The sequence below is a fragment of the Myotis davidii genome, unplaced genomic scaffold, assembly GCF_000327345.1.
Source record: "Myotis davidii unplaced genomic scaffold, ASM32734v1 scaffold1031, whole genome shotgun sequence".
NCBI lineage: Eukaryota > Metazoa > Chordata > Mammalia > Chiroptera > Vespertilionidae > Myotis > Myotis davidii.
Genome location: NW_006283442.1, coordinates 429,817 through 442,270, shown reverse-complemented (window position 1 = coordinate 442,270; position 12,454 = coordinate 429,817). Strand labels below are relative to the sequence as shown.

The 12,454-nt window shown below is 42.5% G+C and overlaps 1 pseudogene; it reads left to right on the top strand.

Annotated features, from left to right (window-relative positions):
- Nucleotides 1-2,903: 2,903 nt before the first annotated feature.
- On the top strand, nt 2,904-11,276 carry LOC102753536 (annotated as a pseudogene).
- Nucleotides 11,277-12,454: the final 1,178 nt, after the last annotated feature.

The following is a 12,454-nucleotide window of genomic DNA, read 5'->3' as shown; positions in this document are numbered from 1 at the left end:
GCCCTGCTCTGTGCGTGACAGGGTACGGAGCCCCAACCTCCCTGATGGGCCCTGCTCTCTGCATGACAGGGGGCAGTGCCCCAACCCCCTGATTGGCCCTGCTCTGTGCGTGACAGGGGGCGGTGCCGCAACCACCCCATCGACCCTGTCTTGAGTGTGACCAGGGGCTGCACCTAGGGATTAGGCCTGCCCTCTGCCACCCGGGAGCAGGCCTAAGCCAGCAGGTCGTTATCTCCCGAGGTGTCCCAGACTGTGAGAGGGCACAGGCCGGGCTGAAGGACCCTCCCCCCGCCCCCGAGTGCACACATTTTTGTGCACCGGGTCTCTAGTACAGATATAAAGGAGGAGCTCACTTTAAATGAATCATCTTTTATAAATCAGCCTTGATCCCAATATCAGTGTATTTGATTCTAGAATAAATATGAATCAAACTTGGAAGAAAGGCCAGAGGCAAATAACTTTATGACTGCAAAATATATGGTGATAGAGCTATAATCTCTGTTGCCCTTTCCTACCTCTTAGAGAAATGTTTTGTCTATTGAATTAAAAATATAGTGGAAGGTCTTCCCGGCCAGTGTGGTTCCGTGGTTGTGTCCACTTATGAACCAGGAGGTTACAGTTTGATTTCCAGTTGGAGCACATGTCCAGGTTGCAGGCTTGATCCCCAATGTAGGGTATGCAGGAGACAGCCAATTGATGACTCTTTCATCATTGATGTTTCTGTCTCTCTCTCCCTCTCTCTTCCTCTCTGAAATCAATAATATGTATACAGTGGAAGGTTTAGAGGCATATCATGTTGTTGAGTAAATCAGTCCTTCCTCGATATTGAGTGGTATTCCATTCTATGGATGCGCTACAATGTTTCCCCACTCACAATAGAAGAACATTTGGGTGATTTCCAGTTTGAAGCTGTTAGGAATCAGGCTACTATATATTTTCTTATATAGTTTCTTATGTGGACATATTTTTATTTCTCTTGGGTAAATTCTATGTAAAATAGAAGAATACATTTCTAGCTGATCCCTTAAAAAGAGGATTGGCAAATTTTTGCCCATGTGCCAAATCTAGCCTGCCACTCACTCACATCAGTTATATACTACATGATTTAATTTATCATTTATTCATTCTGGGAAAGGAAAAATGTAAAGAAGCAAAATCAGATCAGTGATTGCCAAAGACCTTGGATGGAGAGAGTACTGAATAAATGAGGTATGAGGGATCTTTATAAATGATTTATAGCATGGCTATTGTGTTACAGGACTGTCTGCGTAAAAGGTGAACCTCACCATATGTAAAATATGCATCAAGAAACCTGATGTAAAAAAATATATAGTGGAAGGAAGGAAAGCAGGCAGGAAGGAGTGGGGAGGGAAAAGTAAAGGAGAGGAGGAGATGGGAGAGGAAGGAAAGAAAGAAGGAAAAGAAATGTGGTTTATCCCCCATGAACTCCTGCATGGATGTATGCACACTCCTTTATTTACTGTATCCTCTTGGAATACATTCAAAGCAAGAACATTAAATATGAGTAATATCCAAAGTGAAAACAGCCCCTCTTGACATTGCTCTACAAATGTCTGCCCTAAATGAAACAGTGAATCAGAAAGTTACATCTGTGGGTGGGTTGGGGAGAGAAAACAGAGTCCCACGACATGTGTTAGGAAAAAACTAAAACTAAGGCAAGCCCATGTGATGATGTTTTCAAGTCAAGAAAGGCAGACCCAGGATAGTCTTGTTTTACTGCAGTACAGATAGCGACAATTCCAAACAGATAAAGAAGACTCTAAAATTGGCCCTATGCATCAGGCTGCCCTGTATCCCTGGGAAAGAGCCATTGTGTCAACTAGATGTCAATCCAAGTATTTTTTGACTGATCCACCTCCCTGACTTTTATCTCTTGAGCATGTAGATAAACACATATGACAATCCCTAGAGATTATTTCTAAATATACCAATCCCTGTTTATACCACAACAATTCCCTGCCAAGCACAAGCCCTGGCACAACCGCTCCCAGGAGAAACCTGAAGCAGAGTGCAAACCATGACTCTGGGACCCTGGTTCTAGCTGGTCTAAATCTGAGATTGGGACCAGGCCACCATGCTGACACCACCTCCATGATGACACACATTCCTAACCCAAACTTTCCTCCTGCCAGAGGAGGGCTGAGCAGATCCACAGGCTTATTCTGCCAGGTGGGGGCTGCTATTTAAACTCTCAAGAAAAATCTCAAAAATCCAACAGCAAACTATCCAAATTAGAAAGGAAACAATATAATCATGGCAGGGCTTTTTAAAAGCAAGGGCTCAGAAAGCAGGCTAAGTTCAAATTTCAGCTCTACCATTTATTAGCTGTGTGGTCTTAGACAAATTACCTAAGCTCAGTTTTCTTTCCTGTAAACTGATTAATAGCAGTTCCTACCTCGTGAATTGAAGGTGAGGATTAAATGAGATGGTTATGTAATATACTTAGCAAAGTACCCACTGAAAGCAATAAGTGAGAGCAGAGAGAGTCTGCTTGTACCCATTGAGCAGAAACACTCTAGGAGGAAGGGCCTGATGTACAATAGCTTATTATTCTTCAGAAAGGCCCCTTACCATACCTTGCAATCATCAAAGTGTCTGATAGTAGAAACAAATCCAATGGAGGTCTGTGCTAGGAAGGACCAGGGTGAGAAGATGTTGGCTGTCAAGACACTAAACTGTTTATAACCAAAGGAATGCATTATTAGATACTCATGCTGGGAGAGCTGATTTATGTTAACTAAATAGTCCCACATCCCTTGGATGTCTCCACTTGAGCTCTCTCCACAGCCAGGCCATTTAAATGCACGCGGATCTGGGTCTCCACTTGGGTGTTGGCAGGTTGAAAGGCACTTCCAAAGCCAACAAGCTCTAGAAAGCCAAATATGGCCAAGCCCATGGTAGGTGAGCCTCAGGGAGCCCCACCCCCCAGCGAGTGCCAGAAGATGGTGAGGGGTGACTCAGACAGCATCATCTGACAACTTCAGGGTACGAGTGACTATGGGCTATTTTCATTTCCAAACAAAATTTTCCATCCTATAAACCCCAAAGTATCTTATCGAAGCGCTGGGGTCTAATTTATCAACCTGCTGCTAAAAAGGCAACCTCTTAAGCAGAGCAAAGATGCTATTTTGAGTCATTTGCCAAAATACAGTCTCCTGCCCCTGAGAGAGGATATCAACAATAATTAAATTTCCTGGAGATCCCCGAGGAATCACAGAAAGTTCATGGTAAAAAGGAGGAAGGCCAGGGATCAGGGCCAATCCCTCACCTGCTCATGACAAGCTTTGGCAAGTCAAATCATCTTGAGCATCAGCTTCCCCATCCATGCACTACAAACAAACCTCTCACAGGGATCAAGTGAGAATAACATGAAGTAATAAGAGTGAAATGTATTTTTTGTTTTTTTGGTCACTATAAATTGCTTTTATTCTGGCTATAGCAAGACTTTTTTAATTTTATTGAGTAAGTTATTACATATGTGTCCTTATCCCCACATTACTCCCATCCCCTCCACTCATGCCCTCACCCCCCTGTTGTCTGTGTCCATTGGTTAGGCCTATATGCTTGCATATAAGTCTTTTGGTTGATCTCTCCCTCTTACTCCCACCCTCCCCTACCTTCCCTCTGAGGTTTTACTGAAATGTATTTTAAAATATTTAGAAAGACAGTGTGATGAAACTATAAGGTACTATCTAGTGACTCCTTCAGGAAAATTAGACAAGAAATTTAGAAGCTCTTGGATTTAACTCAACTTTAAATATATGTCTATGATGTACCAATCTAGCTGAATAAAAAGTGAAAAGCAGAATTTATAAGAGTTGTTTTTCCTTTTTTGTTTCTACATTATACCAAATACACATATCAACTGATTTTTTCCCCACTAAATTAGCTGTGTGTTTACATGCTGATTGAATCAGCTGGCTGAGATAAAAGACAACCTAAGCATCTGTCCATCTTTACAAGAAATGGCCATCCGGCCAGCATGGCTCAGTGGTTGAGCGTCAACCTATGAACCAGGAGGTCATGGTTTGATTCCCGGTCAAGGCACATGCCTGATTTGTGGACTCGACCCCAGTGGGGGGCATGCAGGAGGCAGCCAATCAATGATTCTCTCTCATCATTGATGTCTCTATCTCTCTCCTCCCTTCCTCTCTGAAATCAATTTTTAAAAATGGTCGAAGTAGTAGGTGTGCTATACATTCCTCACCTCCATCCTAGTCAATGGAAGACATCACTAATCAATCACTGCACTCTTGCCCCTGAGCTTAGGCAATAGTTCAGAATCCTTTCAACATGAAACACTCCATTATCAGCACAGGACCTGAAACTTACTGTATTTGTCATCTTAGATGTATGGACCCTGAGAAAGAAGATAACTATCTAGAAGGATTCTGGGTGGTTAACTGGGCTCAAATTTAAAAACAGAGTCCAGCAACCATCTCTAAACATGGGGCTCTAACACAAACCACACTTCAGGGAGAAGCCTGCACTGAACTACCTGCCTCCCACTGCTCTGTGTTCTCAGCATCTAAACGAGCCTAACAAAGGAGTTCCTGAAATTATATTTCAACCAACAGGACTGAGGTGTTCCCTGCCAAATCAGAGCTGCCTGGCTATATTTCCCATCAGCATCTTCATCAACCAATCAGAGAGGCTCCATTCTGACCAATCAGGGCATTGCCTTTTAGACTAATCAAACTGCAAGGATTTGGACTCCTCATTTCATAAGGACCAACCAATCAAGGTCCAAGGGTGGGGACTTCTATCTATATAAGTCAGCTCCCCTCTGGCTTAGGAAGCACATTTTCCCCTTTCTACCAAAGATTGAAAATTGCACTTCCCTGGCTGGGCTAGAGCAGGGCCATCTCACAACAGTGCTTCTTCACAGCCATGCTGCTTCATAATTGAGCTATAACACTATTGAGCTGTTCATAGTTGTGCTGTTCTCATGGTCGTGCTGTATCACAATTGTGCTACTAATAAAGTTTCCTTCTTTGCCACAACCCAAATTGGGGATTCCTGTTAGCACTGAATTGGTGCCAATGACCATTAATCAACAGATGTATCTTTTGCCTGATTTAATTTGAAACCACAAGCTTAGGAAAATCATCCATAGAATGTTTTTAGTCTTACTAATTCTTCCTAAACTTATTTGCTGATGACTGGAATTCCTGGGGAAAAGATCAAGTCTTTCATTTCACAATTAGACAAAAGCCTGAAAATGCAAATACTTCAGAGAGGAAATAAAATAAATTTATATAAAAATGTAAATAGTTGATTCTAGCCTCCCTTTGAGCAGGGTCCAGGTGACCCTACTCCTCCTGGAGAAACCATTGTCCTCCCACCCACTCAATGAAGTTGGCCTTCAGGGACATAGAGCCCACACAAGGTATGTCCATGACTGCCAGGATGAGCAGGGACTGTACTGTGCTGCATAGCTCTGTCAGGGATCTGAGCATTTTATCTGTGGGTGTGCCTTCCCAGAGGGAAGGAAAGGTGAAAGCAAAAAGCCTTGGATCCCTGAGGATGATGAGAAAGCTCCACCACAATGGGAAGGGTACAGAAAGGGGAGATGACAATCAGAGATAAACCTCAGTGCCACAGAGATAGCAACTCAAACCCACAACATCTTCTTTCACATACTGTTTGACTCCCTTATTCCAAAAGCTGTTCAACTTCTAGACTAGGGTTTCTTTTTATAAAAATTCGGTCCTTGATGGGATCAGGGTATCAGATCCATAAAAAATTAAACAAGACTTCCAGACCCTGGAGGATTCATTCATTTCTCAAGGGTGGTTGTAACAATGTACCATGTTACCACCTCTGAGAAATTCAAATATAGCTCAGCCAGTGGCTCCAATGTAAGCTCCAGGAGGGCAGATGTTGGGCTATTTCATTCATCAGTGCATCTAGGAGTATGTCTGTCTGGTATATACTACCTAATACATAGTTGCCAAAAATTGGTTTTGTTTGTTTATGCCCTCTGCCAAGGAGCTATTACAGTGCAAAACTCACAGTAAGCACTCACTTAACATTGACTGATTGATTGATGATTGATAGTCTGTCCTATCTTTGGTTCCCTAAGTGAAGGAAGGAGAATGAGTGACCCTGATGTACCTGGTATACACCTAATATACATAATTTATGTAACAGCCACCTAATGTACCAAATATAGTTTTAATTAATATCTAATATATATTTCTAAGTCCAATGATATAAAAAAGGATAATGGACTAATATTCTGAAAGTTTAAAATACTCTAAATGAGTAAATCCAGAAAGATAGACTGGAAACCATTAGGTGTCATAAATCAGAAGTGATAGCTAAAGGAGGTAAACTATTGGACATCATCATGTCATGTCAGTTTGTGAGCATTTCCCCTTATAAATATAGTTTTACTAAATGACCAATTCGAAGGTTAATGGTTTAACAAACCAGACAAAGGTCTATTTACAATTATCCCATCTTTGTAAATGTATCAATACTTTCAAAGCATGTTTACACCCAGGACCTTCTGTGTCCTGACAACATCCTTGTGATAGAAATAGAAGGGCTGGTATTACTAGTGGTCTATACAGCACAGATGCAAATATCCAGCTCTGGCAATATGGCAGGCCAAGCTTAGACCACCAAAAAATGGGAATTCATTCTTTTTATGATGCAAAGAAATGCTGAACAATATGAGCTGAGCCCCAGGAAGGAAGAGAGAACTTAAAGCTGAGTAATGAGCTGGGGTATTAACAGCTGGGATAGCTCTGGGGGATGTGGGGTTGAGAGGCTCACAGGTCAGCTTGGGAGTTCTAACCCCTAAACAAAACAGGAGACAGAGCTAGAGGACCCCACAAAACCAAAGGGTTAACTGAGACCCTGGCATAAACCTGAGAACCTAGAACTATTGATCCTCAGTAAAAAAGGGGTCTAAAACCCCTACCCACATGCCCAAAGGAGAGCTAAGAAAATGTGGATCACAAGATGCTGATTGGGACGTTCCTTATCTCAGAATTCCAGCTGAAGCCCCAAACCTGAGAGCAATAAGTGAGAAGTATCCCTCAAACAACAGAGGCACTGGATGCCAGGAATAAAAGGCAGCCAAACTGGTCCTTGATCCCTCCCTCCAGCACCCCACTCAGCCGACAGAAGAAGAGGACTAGAAACACAGGCATCCTAGAGGCACCGTGTGCTTCCCCCAACTCCCTCCCAAATCAAGTGAAGTGGGCACCAAGGGGAGCATCTCTGGACACTGCAGTGGAATAAAGAGAAACCAGCCTCTTCTTGCCCCCGCAACCCTCTACCCCCTCACCCCCACCCGATGCCCACCCTGGAGCACCAGAGCAGAGCGTTATTCTTGGGAAAGCACTGACTGCGCTATTTAGAATCTGGAGGATGCATACAAACTGAGGTTGGTGCCTGCTTCCTGCCTGGAAAATTCTCTAGATATGGATCAGCTGTGCTGACAGGACAAGGAAAAGGGTCAGCAATGGAAGACAGCCTGCAACTCCAACTTTTAACTAAATACAGCAACCTCTACTGGGCTGAGCTGGTGATATGCAAGGTCGCTGGATTCAAGCTACTGTGAAAGTATTCCTCCCAAGAGGGCTGCCTCAGCAGAAAGAAGCCATGCAATTCACAAGAAGTCTTGCAGAGACCACATCATGGAACTATGAGGTATAAAGGACCCCAAGGGGACCTTAAAAGAGCCCACACAGATGCCCAAAGAAAGAGCCAGTATTGGGGAAACCAAGATGGTGGCATAGGTTAACACCGGAGATTGCTGCCTTGAACAACCAAATCAAAATACACCTAAAAGACGGAACAGACATCATCCAGAACCACAGGAAGGCTGGCTGAGTGGAAATTCTACAACTAGGAAGAAAGAGAATATCATACCCAAACTCAGAGTAGGAGCAGTGCTGAAGTGAAATACTCAGGTACAGAGTGCGCGCGTAGCGGGCTGGCGGCGGAGGGCGCGATTGGTGTTTTCAATAAGGAGGGAGTTTCAGATTCTGAGCTCCAGATCCAGGCGAGTCTCTAGGGACCCAGACTCAAACGGGAGAAGCGGGACTGTCTGGCTTCAGTCGGAACTCGAAGGCAGCTTTCTCTCCGAGGTTTGCAGCAGTTTCTGGGACTCTGTGAGGCAGAGCCCCTAGGGACGGAACTGAGAGCCACCATAACTGCTCTCTCCAGCCCACCCTGTTGATCCATGCGACCCACCCGCCCCGCCCAAGCCCTGCACAGAGCCATTTTCCAGATAGCCTCAGGCAAAGGCTAGATTAGCACCTCCCTAGAGGACAGCCCCCCCCCCCCCCTCCCGTGCCCTGTTGTGCCCGCCTGAAGCGCCCTGTTTCTGGCGGAGGCTTGGTGCTGGGCTCTCTGGACTCTGACTGCGAGGGTCGAATCCCAGCCCTTCCACTTACCAGCTGGGGACTTCGTTGTTTAATTTCTCTGTGCCTCCATCTCCTCATCAGAAAAATGGGGCTGATAAAAACATCTCTTTTAGGGGAGCTATCGGGGAAAAGAGCAAATGTAATAACCTGAACAATAAAGATTTAATTTAAAAAAAACAAATATAAAAAAAGAAAAGAAAGAGCCAGTATTGGGATGGCTACCATAGTAGAGAATGACGGCCAGCCAATGTCAGGCAAAGCAGCACCAAGGAGGAAGACTTCAGCCCCGTTTCCATTAAGCCTCTCTCCTCTTTCCTAATCCTAGAAGACCAGAAGGAGGGAAGGAGTGGAAGAACCAGAAGAAAGAAAAACGTAGGTCATGACCCTCTTCCCCCAGATAAATCTGAAAGCCATGGGTAAGACGTGAAGTAGCCTATGGACTTCTAATATTTGTAAAATGAGTCCTAATTATTGAAATGAGACTTTTCTAATAACTGAATGTGAGTGGAAAGCTAAAATAGGCCTGAGATGATATGAACAAGAAAAAGGAAAGGAAGATCCAACAGAGCAGGTCTGAAGGCTGCAACGGTAGAAAAATAAAATGTTCCCTGTTTGTATGAGTCAGCCCATACTATATACACGTTCCACTTGTCTCTGAGATTCTGGGTGTGAAATTTTTTTCTCATGAAATATTAAAGCACCGGTATATTGTGGACACTACAAGTCAAGAAGCTAATATTAAAAATTGTTTATAGACCAGTGAAGCCATTAGAATTGCCCACTTGGGGCAAATGCAACACCTCTAAAATTCAGGATGCTTAGAGCCTAGTCGGACAATAATTTCATAAAGAAGATGGGCCCACACTGAAAAATTTTATGTCACAGAAGGAAGTGGTCAACTATCAGTGAAACTCAGCAGAAACAAGAAACAGGATAACTATTCCTCAAAGGCTGTAACAGATAAAACTATCTAAAATAGACTATAAGTATTACAAATATACACATATATGTTTAAAATGATTAACAATCTAAAATATGGAATAGAAACCATAAAGGGGAAAAAATACACTATTAAAAACCAAATTTTAAAAAGAACAAAATATATCTTTTAGAAATAAAATAGTCATTGAACATAAAAGCATTTAAAGTTTAAACAGCAGATTAGATACAAATGAAGAAAAAAATGCTGAATAGGAAGATAGAGTTGAAGACATTATCCAGAATGTAGCAAAGAAAGATAATGAAATACAGGATAAGAAAAAGCATTTAAGAAAAAAGGTAAAATGAGAAAGACCAGTACATAGTTTAATAACAGAGTTTGAGAAGAATAAAATAGAAAGACTGATAGAGAGGCAATATTTTTAAATGACTAAGAATTTTCTAGAACTGGTGAACAATATGAATCCTTAGATTGAACTATACCACCAAGTCTCAAGCAAGATTTTTTTAAAATCTATGTATTAACACGACTTTGTAAAATGGCATAATGCAAATGACAAAAAGAATATCTTTTTAAAATTCAGAATGTTGATTTGGATTTACAGAAGATTTTTCATCAGCAATAGTAGAGTCCAGAAGATAATGGAATATCTTCAAATTACTGAAGGAAGATATTTGCTAACAGAATTATGTATCTGACTAAGCCATCACTGAAGAGGGGTATGGGGCGGGGGGAACAATTCAAAACAAAGACTGGGGAAATTTACCACAAAAGACCATTGCTAAAGAAATAGTGAATATGTGCTACAGTATTTAGGGGGGAAAAAACAGAAAGAGGGCACTGGAGTAGCTACCACCAGGTCTGGATCCAACACTATGTGCAACCGACGCCCACCTGCCATGCACTCAAATTTCTTTTGTTTCTAAGTCCAGTGTGGCAACTCTCAAGAAGCAACTGTGAGTCTGCTTAAGGAAGAACGAAGTCCCCAGAATAAGATTACAGTCATTGGTCTGGTGCTGTTGGATGGCCTGAGCCATCAGTATCTAAATCAGTGGTTCTCAACCTTGGCTGCACATTAGAATCACTTGGGAATCTTTTTAAAATCCTGATTTCTGGGCCTCATCCTCTGGAAATTCTGTTTCTTTGTTATGGGGTGGGGCCACAACATTAGTAACAAAGAAACAGAATTTCTGGAGGATGAGGCCCAGAAATCAGAATTCTAAAAAGATTCCCAGGTGATTCTAATGTGCAGCCAAGGTTGAGAACCACTGATCTAAATGAAGGATGCAGCAGATAAACTTGCTGTTGCTGATGTCACGGAAGACAGACTGAAGGGAGAGATGATGGGTCTCCAGCATGGCAGCCTTTTCCTTGGAACTCCAAAAGAGACTATAGTGTGACTGCAGAGACTACAGTGAGACTGCAAACTCCAAGCTGGTTATTACCACAGCTGGGGCACGTCAACACGAGGGAGAATGCGATCATAATTTGGTCCAGCATTACATGAACATCTTTATTATTGGAGGGGGGGAGTGTTATTATCATGATTTATTATAGGAAAAGGATATAGATTCAAATCAGCTAAGGGAAGAAGCGTGTGAAGTGTCCAGCTGTCCTTTACCTGTGTAGCCAGGACAGGATGAATATCTTTAACTTCTTCATTCCTAATGTTGTAAAATACACCCCAACTGCAATTTGCTTGTTGTTTCCAATCCAGTGGGTATCTATGTGGCTGGGAAGATAAGTGGCTTTCTAAAACACCATTTATTGGAAGTGGTTGCAATCTGGATTCAGCCTGGTTCCATTACCTAATGGGGGAGAGGCTGGGAGTTCACCCATTAAGCTGTCACGGGTGGGTGCTTGGGGAGCACGGACATTCTAGTGACCCTGTGTGGAGTGGAGTGGATGTTGCTGGTGTCTCCCCATTGTGAAGGTGACTCTGACACCTGAGGAAGAGCCCGTTTGAAGAAGAGAGCAGATAACTGGGGGATCCGGAAAGAGCTACAGTTTTCAAGTCTTAATGTCCTACCACCTCACTGTCTGGGCTACAGCAGGATTTTAGTTGGAGATTGTGCATATTGTCCCTTTTATCTGATCTGTGACTGAAAACATCACTTTCCAAAAGGGAGAAATAGTAATAGTTCATAAAACCCTGCATCTGTGTCGAGATGCTGGCCCATCCTTATCTTGTGTGAAATAGTTCCACCTCCTCAACGGCGCCACTGCCAATGCTGCATACACTACAGTTGCCCTTCAAACTAGATGTGTATATGTGTGTGTATGTGTGTGTGTGTGTGTGTGTGTGTCCACTGGGTTATATAACTTGTGGTTCCTTTACCAAACATGCCTCTTCCAACATTTTTTCGTCCAATCAATCACATCCTGGGATGCAATGTATAAATTTAATATTGCATGTCATGTGCATAACTGTTTTTAAAGGATCTGATTTTGTGTACTGTATGTATCACACTCGTGTACATTGCCATGTAATATAAAAAAGAAAAGTCCACATGTAAACAATGGAGCCAATTATCCAAGTATCACACCAACTAGAGCACCATGTAAACCTTTAAAAAACAGAAGGAAAAGAATGAAAGATGCAATACAACTTCCTCACAAAGATTTCCTTGGGAGCAGGTGTGTCTCCTTAGTCACATGTACTGCATATAAGATAAAGCACCCCAATCCAAGATCACCTCTCAATAGTTCCCAACACAGGACAACCCTGTGCCTCTGAAACCCAAAGCCTTTTTCTCTGTACTGTTTGTGAAGACATGCAGCAGGGTTGTTTTACATGCTTTCTGCCTCACTCCCAAAACATCTTTCTCTGAGAAAACTTAGCTCAGAAATACTCTTTAAGCATTTGAGCCTCTACTACAATTTACCCATGTAGCTGAAAATACGTAAAGGACCAGACACACAAAGCCTTCTTCTGCTGTATTTCAATCAATTCCTTTGCAATGTTCAAGCAATAGTCATTTATAAATGGAGTTGGAAGAATAAACAGATTTTTAATTGGAGAACTGAGGGAAGCAGATCCCCAGACATGCTGAGGTTAAAAGTCCCTCAAAATGCCAAAGCAAAAGGTAGAGGTCATTCTAGGCACAGG